Source organism: Nannobrachium achirus (assembly GCF_963921795.1).
Source record: "Nannobrachium achirus genome assembly, chromosome: 19".
In the NCBI taxonomy this organism is placed as follows: Eukaryota; Metazoa; Chordata; class Actinopteri; order Myctophiformes; family Myctophidae; genus Nannobrachium; species Nannobrachium achirus.
Genome location: NC_137826.1, coordinates 37,254,168 through 37,275,799, shown reverse-complemented (window position 1 = coordinate 37,275,799; position 21,632 = coordinate 37,254,168). Strand labels below are relative to the sequence as shown.

General features: G+C 40.7%; 1 pseudogene across 1 annotated transcript; it reads left to right on the top strand.

The window, feature by feature from the left end:
* Positions 1-1,813: 1,813 nt before the first annotated feature.
* On the top strand, positions 1,814-17,703 carry LOC308304520 (myosin heavy chain, fast skeletal muscle-like; annotated as a pseudogene). Its single transcript has 39 exons — positions 1,814-2,020; positions 2,332-2,475; positions 2,877-3,033; positions 3,390-3,417; positions 3,513-3,630; positions 3,735-3,827; positions 3,916-3,979; positions 4,080-4,178; positions 4,881-4,984; positions 5,088-5,226; positions 6,172-6,290; positions 6,871-7,020; positions 7,111-7,281; positions 7,812-8,115; positions 8,319-8,383; positions 8,653-8,740; positions 9,164-9,281; positions 9,361-9,484; positions 9,574-9,669; positions 9,913-10,168; positions 10,626-10,867; positions 10,958-11,134; positions 11,218-11,363; positions 11,448-11,538; positions 11,641-12,030; positions 12,223-12,349; positions 12,508-12,626; positions 12,715-12,936; positions 14,662-14,828; positions 14,916-15,081; positions 15,298-15,422; positions 15,496-15,804; positions 15,914-16,117; positions 16,211-16,336; positions 16,431-16,601; positions 16,691-16,795; positions 16,905-17,000; positions 17,444-17,575; positions 17,683-17,703. The product of its transcript is annotated as a myosin heavy chain, fast skeletal muscle-like (transcript).
* Positions 17,704-21,632: the final 3,929 nt, after the last annotated feature.

The window sequence follows — 21,632 nt, the reverse complement described above, 5'->3', positions numbered from 1 at the left end:
TTATAAGGCTATATTAAATACTACACCCAATAAAGCAACCCAGCACCTATTTTTGGACCAGAGACTGCAGTGGAATGTAAATGAATGCATTTACCCAAGTACTGTACTTGTAAGTACAATTTAGAAGTACTAGTACTTGAGTATTTCTATTCCATGATACAGTACTTAATATTTCTAGTCCACTACATTTCAGAGGGCAATATTGTACTTTTTACTCCACTAGCTACATTTATTGCTTACTCACCCAGTCACCCTAGCATGTTTGCTCTTGGACTACTGGGATGCATACTGTACAATAATCTGAATTGGAGTAGCTGTAAATAAGCTGTCAAATAAATATAGTGGAGTAAAAAATGCAATCTTTATCTCTAAAACGTATTGGAGTAGAATAATAAAGTAACATTGACAGACTAAATGCCGTTAGTGTTTCACCACTGGTACAGTATGTGCACTCCTTTCAAGCAGATACACTGTTCACATACTGTAACTGTTAATATTGTTGATCATGTGCTTTAACGAGCTGTGTCATTAACCACTTGTGCCCTATTTACTTTGTTATTGTCATTGTTGGTGCATTTTATTAAATAACAATTATTTATTTACGCATTTATTTATTTTTGCCAATAATGACATGTCCAAAATAGGAATACAAATACAAATGCTTTTAACTTGAGTAAGCATTTAAATGCAGGACATTTACTTATATGACAGTATAAAAATAGTCATATTTCTAGTTTTATGAGTCAAAGAACTCTAGCCGCTGGTATGAAGTCATCCACAGTGATACATTTCATAGATGCAGTCGATACCAAGTATGGTATTAAGCATGTTTATAGCATGTGCACATCAACATATTTAGCATGTTTATAGCATGTGCATGTGTCAAAAGAACATGTATTAGCCTTTTAAAGGTGTGTTCTACATTTAGTTTCTGCATACCATGCAATAAAAGCTAGATATAAAAGAGGCTTTTGGTGAGATGGTTTGAGTGCAGTGGAGTTCAGAGTTCCATTCGGTGGTGAGTGAGACTAGCTGCCGTTCAAAGTGAAATGTATGTATTTTTTGACTGCATGGTATGTGGCAAGAATTAAGATTGTTTGACTAATTTAAGGATTTAATCTATTTAGTTATATAATTATTAAATGTCCAGTAAGTGATTTTTTTTTCTTTTTTTCTTTTTAAGTGTTAAATATGATGGTAATCATTGGTTCTCTCCAGCAATTTACTGAACAGAAAATACATGTTTCGGTCAGGATACATATTTCATCCATTCAAGAGAGAGAACACATACAGGACACAGGATAAACAAGTGAAACTGGAAGTGCTGAAACAAATACATGAGCTGAATTGGATTAAACTAAAACACAAGATGATGATTTGTGACGTTCTCGCTCTTGACTGGATTACATTTGTAACCCATCACCCCAAAATACTGTTAGTGTTACTGAACAAATGCATGCTATATAGCAATGGTTAAAATGGAATGTGTGATCATTTTTTGAACAGAGAAAACGTTTTGTTTTAACCAAAAATTATCAAGTATATAATATACATAATACTGTATTAAAAAGCTAAAATCAATTAGAAAAAAACAAAAGTATCAATCAACTTGTGTTTAATCATCAACATGATGTGCTTTTTCCACATTTAGAGGTTGCACTTCTGAAAGGTTCCACAGTTACTGGTAGTGGGAAACAGTGAGTGTTCATTATTTTCTGTCCTATAGTATATACATTTCACACATCTGTGGTAAAATCTTAAGACAGCAAAGGCATCAACACATCTATTTTTCTGTTTGCAGAAAGCCGCCACCATGAGTACGGACGCGGAGATGGAGCAATATGGCAAGGCCGCCATTTACCTCCGTAAGCCAGAGAAGGAGAGGATCGAGGCCCAGGCCGCACCTTTTGATGCCAAAACGGCAGCATATGTGACTGATCCTAAGGAGCTGTATCTCAAATGTAAAATTATAAGCAAGGAAGGTGGCAAAACCACTGTGCAACTGCTCGACACGAACGAGGTAGGCCAATGTGCATCTAAAATCAAATAGTGACACTTACACCAGTGGTTCCCAAACAGTGGGTCAGAACCCATGTGTGGGTCACAGACCATTTTTTTATCAGTCACAACTCAAGCAAAAATCCAAATTTATTTTCCTACATTTTGAAAAAAAAAAAAAATATATATATATATATATTGTTTTTTAAATACGTTTTTAATACATAAAAAACACAAAAACTTCCATGTTTGAGGGCCTTGAGAAAAAGATTTGGGAACCACTGACTTAACTTGATTGAAAGACTTTCAACAGTTGTGTTTTTTGATTTTTAGGAAAGAACTGTAAAGGATGATGATATCCACCCAATGAACCCTCCCAAGTATGACAAAATTGAGGACATGGCCATGATGACCCACCTCAGTGAAGCCACTGTCCTGTATAACCTCAAAGAGCGTTATGCAGCATGGATGATCTATGTAAGATATTCTACCTTGGAACAGTAGGCATGCAACTTGTAACTGTACTCCCTGTTGTCATGTCATGGCCAATGGTGTAAAGTAACCAAGTACATTTACTTAAGTACTCTACTTAAGTACAATTTTGAGGTATGTGTACCTTACTTGAGTGTTTCCAATTTCCAATATTTTTACTTCTCCACTACATTTCGGAGGCAAATATTGCACTTTTACTCCACACATTTATTTGAAAACTTACTTTATAGATTTTGATTATCATGACAAAACATACCTATATATAAATGGTAAATGGTGAATTTATATAGCGTCTTTATCCAAGGCGCTTTACAGAGATTGCGCATTACATTTGATACATTTTTACAGCATGTTGTTATAATGTGTTCGTTTCCTCTTCCTTCCAGACCTACTCTGGCCTGTTCTGTGCCACTGTGAACCCCTACAAGTGGCTCCCAGTGTACGACCAGGAGGTTGTAAATGCCTACAGAGGCAAGAAGCGTGTGGAAGCCCCACCCCACATCTTCTCTGTCTCTGACAACGCCTATCAGTTCATGCTGATGGGTACGTACCACTCAGGACAATGTAAAACAAGACATAACTCAGTCATAGCTATCGGGTTGTGCTTGTAGTAAGTCCAGACATATGTGCTCGTATTTCAATACATGTAAACGTCCTTATTTGTACTGGCATATCGTCGCTGTCAGGCAGAAACCTTGTATCTCCAAGTTTCAAATTTGCAATTTTCTTTTGTAAATTAAAGCCCTGCCTCATCATATGAGACTATGAGACAAAACGAGTGAAAATAACAGATCTACAAGCACACTGCGAGGCGTTGTGTGCTTGTAACTATATAAAGTACATCTGTCTTTAGGTTTTGTGCTGTAGATAAGAACAAAAAATCGCTTTACATTTTACAGATAGGGAGAACCAGTCTGTCTTGATCACGTAAGTTTCTCAACCACGCACAATTCAAAAATAAACAAAACATTTTTATGAAATTCCCTAACTATGTTTCTCTGAACGTATGCACTTGTAACCAGTGGAGAATCCGGGGCAGGAAAGACTGTGAACACCAAGCGTGTCATCCAGTACTTTGCAACAGCAGCAGCAGCCAGTAATTCAGGAAAGAAGACAGAGCAGGCCGCCGGCAAAATGCAGGTATATGTACAGCTTTATACAATATTTTAACACATGTAAACACAATATTGCAATTTATAAGTTGAAATAATAAAGAAAATGTGATGATGTGTAAAACATTCTAGGGGTCACTGGAGGATCAGATTATTGCAGCCAATCCCTTGCTGGAGGCCTATGGTAATGCCAAGACTGTGAGGAATGACAACTCCTCTCGCTTTGTAAGTGTAAAATAATGTAATGGCATGAGAAAACTTGCAATATTTTACGATGTCGAAGGAAGCTACAAATTGTGCTATACCAAAACAGGGTAAATTCATCAGAATTCATTTCGGCTCATCGGGGAAACTGGCCAGCGCTGATATCGAGACATGTAAGTATAACGTTCAAAGATGACAAATTATATCTGCTTTTTTTTTACTGGAAGTAGTGAAAAAGTGAAGAAAAGAAAAATCCATGTACAACCCTTACAGATCTGCTGGAGAAGTCCAGAGTGACCTTCCAGCTTGGTGAAGAGAGAGGCTACCACATCTTCTACCAGATGATGACAGGCCACAAACCTGAGATTGTAGGTGAGTTAGATACAGTAGATCACTCGTCACTTTATGAGTACTGGCAGTGGTGGAAAAAGTACTCACATTTTTTATCATTTATAATAAAAGTATCAACACTGCAGTATAGAAATACTAAGTAAAAGTCTGGAAAAAAAAGGAATAATACAAAATGTATGAAAATACCAGATCTACAAGCTCACAACGTGTCATGATATGACACGTTGTGAGCTTGTAGATCAGCTATTTTCAAAAAGCCAAGTTGTAAAACAGGGCTAAAGTGGTTTATGTATGTTTTATAATATTATAATTTATACCTGTTTTCAAATAAAGTACAATGTTTGGATCTGAGATGTAGTGGAGTAGAAATTGGAAATACTCAAGTAAAGTACAAATACTTCAAAATTGTACTTAAGTACATTCCTTAACAAAATGTACTTAGTTACTTTCTTGCCGGCACCCAATACTCAGTGGTGGAAAGTTTCCACCACTGAGTATTTGGTGCCGGCAAGTTATGGGAGCTGATGGTAGATGTTGCGGCTCCAACTCAGCAATCCAATCCATCTCCCGGAGGTCTAGCACATTGTGAAATGGGAATAGACTCCCGCGCTCTGGCTGATACCGACAATAAGCCTCTCCGACCTACTTACTTAGAACACTGGTGGTACCCTACATTCATGAATAAAAACACATTTTCAACCCTTTTTTTAATCCCTCTTTCAGAAATGGCACTGATCACCACCAACCCGTACGACTTCCCGCTCTGCAGCATGGGTCAGATCAGTGTGGCCAGCATCAACGACAAAGAAGAGTTGGACGCCACTGATGTCAGTAAACACATTTGAGTCTTTCTCAAATTCAGTGTGCAGTCAGTTTCTAGGCAAAGTGTACCGTATAAAGTGATGTTCTATCTCAATCTTTTGAATACAGGATGCCATTGACATTCTGGGCTTCACCGGTGACGAGAAGGTATCGATCTACAAGTTCACAGGTCCAGTGATGCATCATGGGAACTTGAAGTTCAAGCAGAAGCAGCGTGAGGAGCAGGCTGAGCCTGATGGCACAGAGGGTGAGCAGCATCTTCAACCTGGGAATGGTTGTTTGAAACAAAGGCTGACATTAAAAATCACACCCGTGTGAACTGAGCGGTGGTTCCCCCCCCCCCCCGTGTGTGTGTGTGTGTGTGTGTGTGTGTGTGTGTGTGTGTGTGTGTGTGTGTGTGTGTGTGTGTGTGTGTGTGTGTGTGTGTGTGTGTGTGTGTGTGTGTGTGTGTGTGTGTGTGTGTGTGTGTGTGTGTGGCCTGGACAACAGCGCCCCTCCCTTAACATGTGTGGTCAGAAAAGGTACTACACAGTCTTGAGGCTACATAGAGACCCACCCACATACAAACAAACTAACTAACAAACAAACATACCTACACACACGGCCACGCTATGGAGACGGTGTGACCACCGCTCAAAAATAACCTATTTAGACCTGAGGTTTTGATTCTACAAATGTCTTCTAAATCCTAATGGTTTTCTGGAAAAAACTTAACAAAAAACCCATATGTTTGTATATCAGTGGTGCTCAAACCTTTTAATGTCAAGGACCTCCACCCCAAAATATTTAGTTCCAGGGACCCCTCAGAAGCAAAGCATGCACTATACGCTAAACAGTGTGTTGTTTTTATGAGTAGCACTACTGTAAAAATGTATGAATGGATGTGGGTCAAGATCCTGCAGTGATAGCCTATTTTGTATGCATTTCATAACATAATTCAATATTATATTAGAAGATATTAGAGTTCTGATGATTTTTCAAAAATAGCAGATCTACAAGCTCATAGCGCAGCACTCGGTTCCACGCTACGTATCTGCTATTTTTTAATAGCCAATGTATAAATAATGGTTAAAGTCTAAAGTGACACAGATTCTTTCTAGGTCTAAATGAGTATACAAATAATGAGAGTTTTACAAGAGTGAAACTTGTCTTATATCAAAAGTAAGAAATATGTTTTCATGACTTATTTTAGAGGCTGACAAGATTGGCTACCTTTTGGGTCTGAACTCAGCTGACATGCTGAAGGCTTATTGCTACCCCAGAGTGAAGGTCGGAAACGAGTATGTCACTAAGGGACAGACTGTGGAACAGGTGAGTTCTGATCTCATACACACCTTATATGCGTATACATAGGCCTGTGACATATCTTCAGAACACTCACGTATATCGGTATTCGGTACACATTATCTCTGTCAGTCCTATGGTTGACAGATCTGTGTGATTTTTCACATTCCATCCTTATTGGTTAAAAAATGTAACAAAATGCATCAAATCATAAACGCAGTGTCCGATTGCCATAAAACTTTGCATGCACATTCCCACTAGACCATTCCCACTAGAAATGCCAACATTTTCACATTGTCCTGCTATAGTGCCACCAAGAGGCAGATTTTTGTAAAAAAACATTATTTTATATTACTCCTACAAATGTCCAAACATCATGTAACAACAAATACAACAATGAGAGACAAAGGTGCAGGCACCTGCTGCCGATGCCCTGTCGAGAGCCCACTGGTGAGGATTTTCGTGTTAAGCTGGGGCCTGGGCTCCAACTGCTGGACAAAAATAAACTCTAAAATCCTAAAATATCTGACAGTGTAAGACAGTTCATCATGTTTGAAGACCTAAATGAGCTACCCCTCTAAAATGTCTGTCTTTACTATTTCCATAGGTGATGAACTCAGTGGGTGCCTTGGCTAAGTCTATCTATGAGAAGATGTTCTTGTGGATGGTCATTAGAATCAACCAGATGCTGGACACCAAGCAGGAGAGAAACCACTACATTGGTGTGCTGGACATCGCTGGTTTTGAAATCTTTGATGTAAGCATGCCCTTTTTTAAGTGGTAGACTCATTCCTTTTGTCACAATGCCTTCAAAAGATTAGATTTATCACCATGTTTCCACTTACAGTTCAACACCCTGGAGCAGCTGTGCATCAACTTCACCAATGAGAAGCTGCAACAGTTTTTCAACCACACCATGTTTGTATTGGAGCAAGAGGAGTACATGAAAGAGGGAATTCCCTGGGATCTCGTTGACTTTGGCATGGACTTGGCTGCCTGCATTGAGCTCATTGAAAAGGTATACTAGTGTTATTATATTATATTATATTATTATATATTATCATGGACTTGTCTATCTGCATTGAGCTCATTGAGAAGGTATACTAATATTATCTAAGGGATATTGTATGGGTCAGCGGTCATTATCGAGAAATAAAATCCTGACAGGATGATTAGCCATGACAGAGCGGAGGTGGCTTTATCATCCTGAAGGGATATATATGACATTATCGCGCTTATTACATGGCTACTTAATAAATAAATGAATACATTTACCCAAAAGTCAAAACAAAAGAAGTATTTCCTTGCTTACGGCAGTGAAAGTATTTCACAAGTGTTGCACTGCCCGTTCACCCAGCGCAACACGGTCACCTCGGAAAACAAAGAAGTGTTGATCAAATATAATCCATTTTAAAGTATACTAGTGTTTGTCTGTTTGGCACTGTTTGGTCGTTACACTGGTGTCAGAAGTGGGATAGAAACATTCATTGTTTTTGCTGTTTTAAGTTTTTCTTTCTGTGATTTTTCTTTTGTCTCTTTTTTATGAAGCCCTTGGGCATCTTCTCCATCCTTGAAGAGGAGTGCATGTTCCCAAAGGCTTCAGACACCACCTTCAAGAACAAGCTGTACGACCAGCATCTTGGGAAGACTAAAGCCTTTGAGAAGCCCAAGCCTGGCAAGAACAAGAAGGAGTCCCACTTCTCCCTAGTCCACTACGCCGGAACGGTGGACTACAGCATCACAGGCTGGCTGGAGAAGAACAAGGATCCCTTAAACGATTCTGTTGTGCAGCTTTATCAGAAGTCTTCAGTTAAACTGCTGCCCATCCTGTATCCCCCTGCAGAGCCTGAGGGTAATATGTTGAGATGTTTTTGCTTCCTGTAATAAATGAATAAGGGAAAAATATGTCTAACCTAATGTAGTCAATTAACAAATGAAAGAAATCATGAACAAATACTAATACTGTACATTATTTGAACAACAGTCAAAACGGATTATATGATATAGAATCTGCTAATAAGGGTATATTTATTTCTCTGTAAATATACAAAACAGATACCACCAAGAAGGGAGGCAAGAAAAAGGGCGGTTCCATGATGACAGTGTCTGCCGCGTTCAGGGTAAGAATAAAGCATTACTGTAAGATTATCATGTTGGAATTAGTCATTTTTGAGCGGTGTCTGCTCCTACATCTGGCTTTGTCTTTTTGTCCCGCATCTTTCTGGTCAATTTGTGTCTGTTTGTACGGACAGGGTCACAGGGTCGCTTTGCGGGACGCTTAGTGAAATTAACTCATAAATAGAACTGCTCACTTCACACTGGGTGTGATTTTGTTCTTGTTTTAATACCACTAATAATAGGCCTACTTTTCTTCATTATGTCTCTATAGGAGAACTTGGGAAAGCTGATGACGAATTTGAGGAGCACTCATCCTCACTTTGTGCGTTGCCTGATTCCCAACGAGACAAAGACTCCAGGTACACTCCGAGACAGTAAAGGTTGTAAATAACGATTGTGAGGTGGTCAATAATGTGGTCATTTAAAGGAGTAGTTCACCCCCAAAATGACTTTTTTTCTATTGATTAGTCACGCCATGGAGAGTAGAGTTCAATAATATTTTTAGTTTTTTGTCACATTCCTACCCCCATTGATTCCGGATGGGGACCCGTTTCGAAACGGGTCCCCATCCGGAATCAATGGGGGTAAATTTACTCGAATTACATTGTTGTCTTAGGAATGTGACAAAAACCAAAAAATATTATTGAACTCTACTCTCCATGGCTCCGTGACTAATCAATAGAAAAAAAGTCATTTTGAGGGTGAACTACTCCTTTAATGCAACTTAGACTGGTATACTGTATGTATTGTGTCATAATACCAATGAAGCAACCTCTTTACAGGCCTGATGGAGAACTTCCTGGTCATCCACCAGCTGAGGTGTAACGGTGTGCTGGAGGGCATCAGGATTTGTAGGAAGGGCTTCCCCAGCAGAATCACCTACGCTGACTTCAAGCAGAGGTATTAATTATATTTGCATGCAGCTTTTACTTCCATACCTATTAAGAGGAGGAAATTACCATGAACTTCTACAAAACAGGTACAAAGTACTGAATGCCAGCGCATGCCCTGATGGCCAGTTCATGGACAACAAGAAAGCTTCTGAGAAGCTGCTTGGGTCCATTGATGTACCTCAAGACGAGTACCACTTTGGACACACCAAGGTAAATGCAAAGCAAATCTTCTTTATCATCATTTGCAAAAAAAGTCTATTTTTCAAATGATTAATGACAATTGGTAATGTCCTATTCAGGTGTTCTTCAAAGCCGGTCTGCTGGGTGTCCTTGAGGAGATGCGAGATGAGAAGCTAGCGGCTCTGGAAGGAGTTTGTCCAGATGGTGGAGAGGAGGTACAGACAAGTGCTCTAGATTTCAGGGTTAGCCAAATCCGCCATTCCTTCACTGGATGAAAACACAGCGTTCACCATTGGAATTACATTGTATGTTTTTTGGCGTATAGCCTATGTGTAGGCAGAAGAATAGGAATATAGAGCCATGTAAAAACATTTAAAATACAAAATAGTGTACTGCACCTTTATATCTTGTACAATTTCTGACTAAACATTTTCCGTTAATGAAACTGTTTTCCACAGAGAGGCCATATTCACCCTCCAATTCAACCTCCGCTCATTCTGCAATGTGAAGAGCTGGCCCTGGATGAAGCTCTACTACAAGATCAAGCCTCTTCTGCAGAGCGCTGAGACTGAGAAGGAGTTGTCCGAACTGAAGGAGAAACATAAGAAGATGGAGGTTGACCTGGCAGCTGCCCTGGCCAAGAAGAAGGAGCTGGAGGAGAAAATGGTGGTTCTAACTCAGGAGAAGAACGATCTGACTTCGGCAGCCTCATCAGTAAGTACATATGAATATTTTTGACCTGATTCTATAAATGTCTTCTAAATCAGTGGTTCTCAAACCTTTTCATGTCAAGGACCCCCAGAGTTTAATGCATTTGGCCGCGGAACCCCATCTCAAAACATGTTGTACCAGGGACCACCCAGAAGCAAATATTCAAGTTCAAATGTTCGCTTTTAAAAAGATATATTCAAAGACTTGCAAAAGAAATCTCGATTTTTCAAAAATAGAAGATCTATAAGCTCACAGCGTGGCACTCCGTATCACGCTGTGAGCTTGTACTCTGTGTCACGCTGTGAGCTTGTATATCTGCTATTTTCCAATAGTTAAAGTATAAAATAATTCTAGGCCTAAATAGGTTAAATCTTATCTCATATACTGTATAACTTCCAGAACAAATACTGACATGTTTCCACCCACATTAATGTTTTATCTTTTTTTCATTGACAAACAGGGAGACGAGGCTCTGAACGATGCCGAGGAGAGATGTGAGGGTCTTATCAAAAGTAAGATCCAGTTGGAGGCGAAACTCAAAGAGACGACGAGAGACTGGAGGACGAGGAGGAGATCAACGCCGAGCTGACCGCCAAGAAGAGGAAGCTGGAAGATGAATGCTCTGAGCTCAAGAAGGACATTGATGACCTGGAGCTCACCTTGGCCAAAGTGGAGAAGGAGAAACATGCCACTGAAAACAAGGTTTGTGATCATAAACTCTATGGATTTTTATCAAATACATAGTACAACAATGATCTATTGATGGCAACAAACCATGTTCTGCTTATTTAGGTGAAGAACCTGACAGAGGAGATGGCCGCTCAGGATGAAGGACTTGCTAAGCTGACAAAGGAGAAGAAAGCCCTCCAAGAGGCACATCAGCAGACTCTTGATGACCTGCAGGCAGAGGAAGACAAAGTCAACACTCTGTCCAAGGCCAAGACCAAGCTTGAGCAGCAAGTCGATGATGTGAGTTCATCATGTGAAGATGTTTTGAACACATTTTGTCTATTCATGGTTGTACTGAATAATTAGAATGTGTTATTGTGCAGTTGGAGGGTTCTCTGGAGCAAGAGAAGAAGCTTCGCATGGACCTCGAGAGAACCAAGAGGAAACTTGAGGGTGATCTGAAACTGGCCCAGGAGGCCATCATGGATCTGGAGAACGACAAACAGCAGTCGGAGGAGAAGATAAAGAAGTAATGTGGACAACAACATGAAATGACATGTCCAAAAACGACCTGTAGAACGACAGTAACGTATTATGTACTGTATTATTACAGGAAGGACTTTGAAGTAAGCCAGCTTCTGAGTAAGATTGAGGATGAACAGTCGATGGGGGCTCAGCTACAGAAGAAGATCAAGGAGCTCCAGGTATTTTAAAATGTCTTTGAAGTCCAAAGTTTTAAAATGTCATAATAAGTATGAGCAAATTGTTATTTTCACATTTACCTAATCTAATGATTCCTTTGAAAGGCTGGTATTGAAGAACTGGAAGAGGAGATAGAGGCGGAGCGTGCGGCTCGTGCCAAGGTAGAGAAACAGAGAGCCGACCTCTCCAGGGAACTGGAGGAGATCAGCGAGAGGCTGGAGGAGGCCGGTGGAGCCACCGCCGCTCAGATCGAGATGAACAAGAAGCGAGAGGCAGAGTTCCAGAAGCTGCGCCGTGACCTTGAAGAGTCCACGCTGCAGCACGAAGCCACCTCCGCCGCTCTCCGCAAGAAGCAGGCTGACAGCGTGGCAGAGCTGGGAGAGCAGATCGACAACCTCCAGAGAGTCAAGCAGAAGCTTGAGAAGGAGAAGAGCGAGTACAAGATGGAGACCGATGACCTGTCCAGCAACATGGAAGCTGTTGCTAAGGCAAAGGTATGAGCAAAAAAGTTATGTATATATAATCTATAAATTACACAACCAATGAAGCCTTGAATTCATGGCTATTTTTGTTTTTGTTGCATTCCTAAGCCAATAATTTGACGACCGGCAGAGTCTCCAACTGAGTCTCCTTATGACCAATGACCCGGCCAGTGGTTATTCAATCTGTACAATGTTAATCCACAGGGAAATCTTGAGAAGGTGTGCCGCACCCTTGAGGACCAATATAGTGAACTCAAGGCCAAGCATGATGAGACCGCTCGCCAGATAAATGATGTAGGAGCTCAGAGAGCAAGACTGTTGACAGAAAATGGTAAATATTATTTTTAAAGTCTACTTTACCTAAATTGTTTGTCGATGGTACAGGACCAACTAACACATTTAAAAAATGATTATTTGATTGACAGTTACCCCAGGCCTTTTTAGGATGATGTATATATTCTTTTAACAAATATTCCAATTTCTGACTAGGTGAGTTTGCTCGTCAACTTGAGGAGAAAGAGGCTCTTGTCTCACAACTCACCAGAGGCAAGCAGGCCTACACCCAACAGATTGAGGAGTTGAAGAGACTCAACGAAGAGGAGGTCAAGGTGAGGAACAGATCTCCCCCCTACAGACAGGCCTAATTATTATGATTTTGTATTTATTGACAATATCTTGGAAAATGTCTTTTGACAGGCAAAGAACGCCCTTTCCCACGCTGTGCAGTCAGCTCGCCATGACTGTGAGCTCCTGAGGGAGCAGTTTGAGGAGGAGCAGGAGGCCAAGGCAGAACTCCAGAGAGGAATGTCCAAGGCAAACGGTGAAGTGGCTCAGTGGAGGAGCAAGTATGAGACTGATGCTGTCCAGAGGACTGAGGAGCTGGAGGAAGCCAAGTAAGTCAAGGTTTTACCCTATCAGGTACCACTCTACAATAAGCAAACAATAATTTGATTCCATTTGATCCATTTGTCATTATTCTGTGGGTTGATAATGGCTTTTTCTATTTTATCCCAGCTACTGCTATTGAAAACGAAACTTAGGCTCAGTAGGTGTTTTGTCATCATTCTGTGGCCGGCCACTGCAATTGAAAACAAATACGGTAGGCCCCATTGATTCGATCATACCAGTCACGTGACCATTGCCTTTTTTTCCCCACAGCAAAAATAAAAATAATATTATACAAAATTGTCTGCATTATATTGTGTTTTGGCACCCGATCCCCAAGTTATCATCCCATAGATCTGGGCCAGTTGGGCCCAAGCGCCCCAGCTAGATGGGGCGTTTGGTTGATATCTGCCCATAGATTGGACTGTTTGGGGCAAACCAGCTTTTCTAGGGGGTCACGTGACCGAAAATGTCACGTTGTTTTAGCGCTGGTTCGAATCTGGGGAGGGGAGAAAAATTATAATAATGACATTATTTAAATGTACTTTTCTCTGTGGCAAATATATGATAAGGTTATATGAATATGGGCATTGTATGGCTCAACAGTTTAAAGTTTGTTACAGTTGCTATGGCAACCATAACAACGTGATTTTTGTTTTGTTTATGTTTCTTTAAATTAATTCCCCTCCAATCCACAAAATGCAGCTTCTGGGTGATTCCCCCATGGGATAAATAAAGGAATCTATCTATCAATCAATCAATCAATCAATCAATCAATCAATCAATCAAACAAGTTTATACAACACAGCTTTTTTTTTTTTGTAATCTTTTTCGGATTTGTCAGAGCCTGTTCACACATTTTTTCTCTTTAATTGAGAAGGAGCATGGTAGTCTACTGGTTAAGACTCTTGTCCTGTAAACCTTCTTCTTATCCTCAGGGCGGAGGTTCAATTCCCCGAAGGGGCTGTGAATGGAACATAATTATTTCACCACATAGTTTCCACTTTTGCTTTTTTTGATTGATTGATTGATAGATAGATTCCTTTATTTATCCCATGGGGGAATCACCCAGAAGCTGCATTTTGTGGATTGGAGGGGAATTAATTTAAAGAAACATAAACAAAAAAAAATCACGTTGTTATGGTTGCCATAGCAACTGTAACAAACTTTAAACTGTTGAGCCATACAATGCCCATATTCATATAACCTTATCATATATTTGCCACGGAGAAAAGTACATTTAAATAATGTCATTATTATAATTTTTCTCCCCTCCCCAGATTCGAACCAGCGCTAAAACAACGTGACATTTTCGGTCACGTGACCCCCTAGAAAAGCTGGTTTGCCCCAAACAGTCCAATCTATGGGCAGATATCAACCAAACGCCCCATCTAGCTGGGGCGCTTGGGCCCAACTGGCCCAGATCTATGGGATGATAATTTGGGGATCGGGTGCCAAAACACAATATAATGCAGACAATTTTGTATAATATTATTTTTATTTTTGCTGTGGGAAAAAAAAGGCAATGGTCACGTGACTGGTATGATCGAATCAATGGGGCCTACCGTATTTGTTTTCAATTGCAGTGGCCGGCCACAGAATGATGACAAAACACCTACTGAGCCTAAGTTTCGTTTTCAATAGCAGTAGCTGGGATAAAATAGAAAAAGCCATCTACCGGGTAGACAGTATGCCAGCTACTCTCACCATTCAAGGCTCTTATTACACATGACAAATTCCCTTTGAATGGATTGATAGCATTTGAAGCCGGTGGAGGAGCAAATCGAGGCTGTGAATTCCAAGTGTGCCTCTCTGGAGAAGACCAAGCAGAGACTCCAGGGTGAAGTAGAAGACCTCATGATTGATGTGGAGGGGCCAACGGTTTGGCCGCCAACCTTGACAAGAAACAGAGGAACTTTGATAAGGTGCTTTGATTGATTATTTTAAATTATAATAATTTTAGTCTCCTTAAAGTGGCGTACATTACACATTTAATTACAAACACTGTGCAGGTCCTGGCAGAATGGAAGCAGAAGTTTGAAGAAGGTCAGGCAGAGCTGGAGGGAGCTCAGAAAGAGGCTCGTTCTCTCGGCACAGAGTTGTTTAAGATGAAGAACTCCTATGAGGAGTCTCTGGACCAACTGGAGACCATGAAGCGAGAGAACAAGAACCTGCAACGTGAGTATTCTGCTTTCAATAAGTAGCCTACATTTAGTTTAACGATGTTTTGCACCAAGGCTGGTGTTGGTCAAACACAGTCATAATTTTAATCAGTTTATTTCAAAATTAGGTTCATAGAAAGTCTTTAAATGTCCAAGATCAGTTGTGGATTAGGCTACAAGACATTTCTGCTCATTGAACCTTTCCTCATTAATTATTTTCTATCAACTGCAGAGGAGATCTCAGATCTGACTGAACAGCTTGGCGAGACTGGAAAGAGCATCCATGAGCTGGAGAAGTCCAAGAAGCAGGTGGAGACAGAGAAGTCAGAGATCCAGACAGCCCTGGAGGAAGCTGAGGTGAAAACATTTAAGGATGACGAAGAGAATATATTCGATTCAAACAGTGGAGTAATACAGTATTATATTTCAGGGAACTCTGGAGCACGAGGAAGGCAAGATTCTTCGTGTGCAGCTCGAACTCAACCAGATCAAGGGTGAGGTTGACAGGAAGCTGGCAGAGAAGGACGAGGAGATGGAACAGATCAAGAGGAACAGTCAGAGGGTGATTGACTCCATGCAGAGCACTCTGGACTCAGAGGTCAGGAGCAGAAACGATGCCCTGAGAATCAAGAAGAAGATGGAGGGAGACCTGAACGAGTTGGAGGTTCAGCTGAGTCACGCCAACCGCCAGGCTGCTGAGGCCCAGAAGCAACTGAAGAACATCCAGGGACAGCTCAAGGTGCAAAACATAGTAGTTACTCTATATACACACAGTATTCAAACAGTGGAACTGCTCTGAAGAATGAGGTGTTTCAGATCATGACCATGTCAAATGTGATTTGTTTTAGGATGCCCAACTGCACCTTGATGACGCACTCAGAGCCCAAGAAGATCTGAAGGAGCAAGCTGCCATGGTGGACCGCAAGAACGGCCTCATGGTTGCAGAAATTGAGGAGCTGAGAGTGGCTCTGGAGCAGACGGAGAGAGGCCGCAAATTGGCCGAACAAGAACTGGTGGATGCTAGTGAACGCGCTGGACTGTTGCACTCTCAGGTAAGTCAATACAAAAATAACTCTCTACACTTTTTCAGGATAACATATATTACATACAAGTCACACAATTGTTAAACTGGATCTTTATTTTAGAACACAAGCCTTTTGAACGCCAAGAAGAAAATCGAGGGTGACCTGGTCCAGGTCCAAGGTGAAGTGGACGACAGCATTCAAGAAGCAAGGAATGCTGAGGAGAAGGCCAAGAAAGCCATCACTGACGTAAGTTGGAATGTCCTCCTCATGTACATTAGAAGATAGCATCATGTCTTTATATAAACACACAGTAAAATGCAATACAAACATGACTTTCCAGGCTGCTATGATGGCTGAGGAGCTGAAGAAGGAGCAGGACACCAGTGCTCATCTGGAGAGGATGAAGAAGAACCTGGAGGTCACCGCGAAGGACCTGCAGCACCGTCTGGACGAGGCTGAGAACCTGGCCATGAAGGGAGGCAAGAAGCAGCTCCAGAAACTGGAAGGCAGGGTAAGATGGAGTTTAATCCATGGGTTATTATAGTAATACAAAATTAAATCAGAGGAACGGATTTCATAGACCATAATTCATTTCCAAAGGTGCGTGAACTGGAGACAGAGGTCGAAGCTGCACAGAGAGGTGGAGCAGATGCTGTTAAAGGTGTTCGCAAATATGAGAGGAGGGTGAAGGAACTCACATACCAGGTACTGTATGCCCCTTCACTTCACTGCATGAACATAATATCTACTTTACTTTACAATTTACTACTAGATACTTTACTGATCTAATTTGATCATTTCCCTCTCACTTTAGACTGAAGAGGACAAGAAGAATCTTGGCAGGCTTCAGGATCTGGTAGACAAACTGCAGCTGAAGGTGAAGGCCTACAAGAGACAGGCTGAGGAAGCGGTAAGAAACATAATGATATGTTTTTCATTTGTGTGGTTCCAACCACAGTAGGGGATCATAGGAATCACTTTATTTTCATCATAGGAATTGGTTACTGATATTATCATGAATCACTGTATTTTGCTGCTTTCAATGAACAGCATGCATAAATAGGCAGCATCTTTAAAGGTCTCATGACATGCTGTTTATATTAAACATAAAGGCTTGTCCTTCAAACGAGTATTAAAAGGTTTTACCTGAAAAATCCACTCCAGTGAGCAATTGTATTTTCTGAGCGTAATTATTCAGAAAACCCCAGACCACTGAAAATCCACTGAATGTTCAAAGTTGGTTTTTTTGGGGTGTAATTGAGTTCAGGAAACCTAAAACACAATACAAATACAATTTCCTGAAACTGTAAATTTTGGACTATAATCTACTGTAAATGATCTATCATATTGTAGGAGGAACAAGCCAACACTCATCTGTCCAAGTTAAGAAAGGTTCAACATGAGCTGGAGGAGGCTGAGGAACGTGCTGACATCGCTGAATCCCAGGTCAACAAGATGAGAGCCAAAACCCGTGACGCTGGCAAGGTAAATAAATAACCAATATGAAGGCACATTATATTGATTATCATTAACAAATATTTGACTAAAGATTAATGTTTATTATAGACTAAAAGTATTCCTTTTTTTCACAGGGAAAAGAAGCTGCTGAATAAGCTCTTCAATTCAAGTCACCATTAAATGTCATAAAATATGACACATTGTTTTCAATAAAGGTTACAATAAATGCACTTTGTCATTGTTTGCCTTACTGTTTAGTCAATCATTTTTTGTTGTTCAGGTTTGTCATTTTCCAGGCTTTCCTCGCCAACTGACCCAGTTTATCATAGATGTTGATCAGTTGATTATTGCAGCGCCTATAATTCAGGTCCAGGCTCAAATTAGGTCCAATGAATTTGCCTTCTGTAACAGAGACATCAAGGTGTGCTGTACTCAAATCTGAGATTCGAGATTTCGTTATGAATATTCAACAATGATTTTTCTTTTTTTATATAGGCTATATTGGTCTTCATGACCAACTGAAGAATGTTTGTGTGTGTGTGTGTGTGTGTGTGTGTGTGTGTGTGTGTGGGGGGGGGGGGGGGGGGGGGTGGGGGGGGGGGCGCACATTATATTAACACCCAGGAATTGGGGTTCAAGTTCAATCACTAATGTATTTTATGAGTTATTTCATTTTGAAGCATTTTGAATTGTGTTTGCACTACAGGGCGATAGCAGGATTGAATTGATATGAATAATGGAGTTCCACAGTGAATTCTGAATGTATTGAAAGCATAGCATCTTGAGATGAAGCATCTCATTATCAAGGGGTCCTATCGACATAAATAGAAAATAACAGACTAACAAAAGAACATTTCACACATATTAATGTATGACGCTTCAGGTTCATTTGACCTCTTAAACTCATTTTATACTGTGGATGCGCTGTAAACAACAACTTTGTTTAGTTTAGTTTTACTATTGCAGTGTACCACTTTCATATCACCCAGATAATGTCAGCTGAGCTTCCCACATTTCAAAAGACGAGGAGCGCCAGATTATTTTTGGACCATTGCCACTGGTATGTGCATGTCACCAAGAAGTCAAACAACCCTTTAATGTTAATATGACCTACTTATTGTCTCTGCATGCCATGCAATAAACACTCAATATATAGGAGACTTGTGGTGACATAGTTGGAGTGCAGAGGATTCCAGAGCTCCATTCAGTGGTGAGTTGTTAGTGAGTCAGCAGCAGTTGTCAAAGACATGTTAACTGCCTGGCAAACAATTTAGGCTACCTGTAATTTATTATAGTTATTCATAATGGAGCTTTGAATTGTGAAATACTGAAAGGATAGCCATAGTTCAATTTTGTATGGTAAATTAAAGAAAGAAAAAGCATTACATAACAAACATACTCTGCAAATACAGATAACCAGTGGTGGACAAAGTCAATACTTCAGCATTCAAAAGTACAAATTATGAAGTAAAACAAAATCTTCAGATATGTTAATAGTGAAAACAGCAGATCTTCAAGCTCACAACTCGCCGCAGCTGCACAACCCGTGTGTGTGTGTGTGTGTGTGTGTGTGTGTGTGTGTGTGTGTGTGTGTGTGTGTGCGTGCGCGCGCGCGCTTGTGTGTGTGTGTGCGCGCGTGCGTGCAAGGCAACATACAGAGGCTACAGTATTTCCTGTAGCCCAAGGGTTCCCAAACTTTCAGGCCGCGACCCCCCAATAATTATATTTGAACTGGGGACCCCCCACCCTGTTGCTCAAAAGTAGTGAAAACAGCCACGAGGCGGCGTTGTGTGCTTGTAGATCGGCTGTTTTCACTATAGTTCATTTTTACGATGAAACGATGAATACAAAACGAAAGGTCTTGGACATACAAAGTTTCCACCCGACAACGACGATATTTAGAATAGAATGACACGTGCATTCACACTGTAGTTTGAAACAGAACCGTATGGTCAAAGAGCCACGTTCTATGAAAATGATGACCTCGGTCAGGTTGTGCCAGAGACAAGCAGCAAAGAAAGGAGAGAGTGTGTCCATCTTAAAAGCTCACATCCCTCTTCCAGCACTTCGATATCCACATTGCAAGAAAACCTTGTGGTTCCAAAGTTGGCCTTTCCGTCATCTGAGGACCAAAAATAAGGCCACCCCGGGAAGACCATCATACTGTAGTGAAGTGATCGCTGATGTTGACATCAATATGTCAGAGTTCTACAGTACCTGCATAAACCCGAGAGCCAACAACATACTGCATAATGCAAGCCTCACCTCACATCGTACACACATTTCACTGGTGAGAGAGAGAGAGATAGAGAGGGAGAGAGAGCTCTTCCATCATTTAGAGGTGATCCTTGTTGAATGTTGAACATAATCTACGCACACTCAAGAGCATCAAGAGCATACTCACATTTGAGTGCTGACATGTTTGAGCAAAGGCCTTTTGAGCAAATTTCTCAAAGGAGTATTTCACCAAAAGAATGATGTATTTTCTAACTAACCTACTCGCCGATGATGAGATTTTTTTGTTATGTACCATTCCTGAGCCAATAATTCTATGACTGGGTCAACATGTCTGAAAATACACATGAATCCAACACAGTGTTAATAGCAAAGATAATGTGTACTAAAACAAAATTACACAGCACTGATGATGCAAAACTTGACAACTTTGGCTACAAGTAATAAAACCTCTGTATGTAGGTAGTTATAATGTAGTGCACTGTAGTAAAGTTGCACGGTGTGCAGGAACCACAATGACAGTTACCATCCGGGACATCTAAGCAATACCTTACTGAATCAGATTTCACCAACATGGTTCTTATTTTAGGGGGTCGTTTACACTACCTTCGGGCAGGGTTTCTCAAAGTGGGTCCAGGGATGCTGCTGAATACTACTAATATTTGGAATTAATCAATATCACTTCAGTTTAACCCCAGTTAAAATATGATTATTTTGGAGGTCGCGGCCTGAAAAGGTTGAGAACCACTGTACCGGCGATAAAGTAATTACAGTATATGCACACATTACAACCTGTGTTTCAAAACGGTGTGTCAAACCCTGGGTGGCACACAGTGGGGGAAAAAAAAAAAAAAAGACTGAACACAGTGAACAGGTGTGCATGTTTAATAAGCTGACCTGAAGAAGTTGTGGATCGGAACATAAACTTAATCAACTAAAGTTGTCCTTTCCCATGCAGTGGAGTGTGGAGTGGTGTTCAATTGTGGTCTAAGAACATGTCATGATGTTGACCAGTCTTAGGAATCTTCTAAGGAATTGTTTTAAGATAAAATGTGTTTCCCAAAGCCCATTGTTCCTTGTTGAGCTGTCAAAACAGCTATCTCTCAGTCTGTGAGTGTGTGTGTGTGTGTGTGTGTGTGTGTGTGTGTGTGTGTGTGTGTGTGTGTGTGTGTGTGTGTGTGTGTGTGTGTGTGTGTGTGTGTGTGTGTGTGTGTGTGTGTGTGTGTGTGTGTGTGTGTGTGTGTGTGTCTCTCTCTCTCTCTCTATCTTATAGCTTCTTCAAATGGAGGTAACTTTAGTGGCTGATGAACAAATGCCTTGGAGCATCCTTTACAGTAAAACATATTATTGTTGTAGCTGTAATCAAACAATACATTAGGGACCTGGACCACAGAGTAGTGGTCCAGGCATCGAAGCTGGTAATCCGGCCTGGTAGCGTGTTGCAGGTTCGCGTCCCGATCCTGACGACCCTTACTGTGTGTCACTATGCTGTAGCACTTTGCGGATGTGCTATAAAGTACAATTTAGCTTCGTTTTTGTTTTACTATGAGTTTGCAATCTCTGTCTTTTATCTCTTATGACAGTGGTTCTCAACCTTTTCAGGCCGTGACCCCCAAAATAATCATATTTTAACTGGGAACCCCCCCACCCTACGAGCACTTTAGAGTTACATTTTGTTAAAAAGTTCTTAAATTGTCACCTTAGAAATGTGCAGATACCCTCTATACACTTAAACTTTACGTTGGTTTGTTTACTGTTGAGTGAGAAAACAATGTTGCACACTAAGTTAATCATCTGGGGACCCCCCAAAATAATTTGGGGACCCACATGTTGAGAACCACTGTCTTAT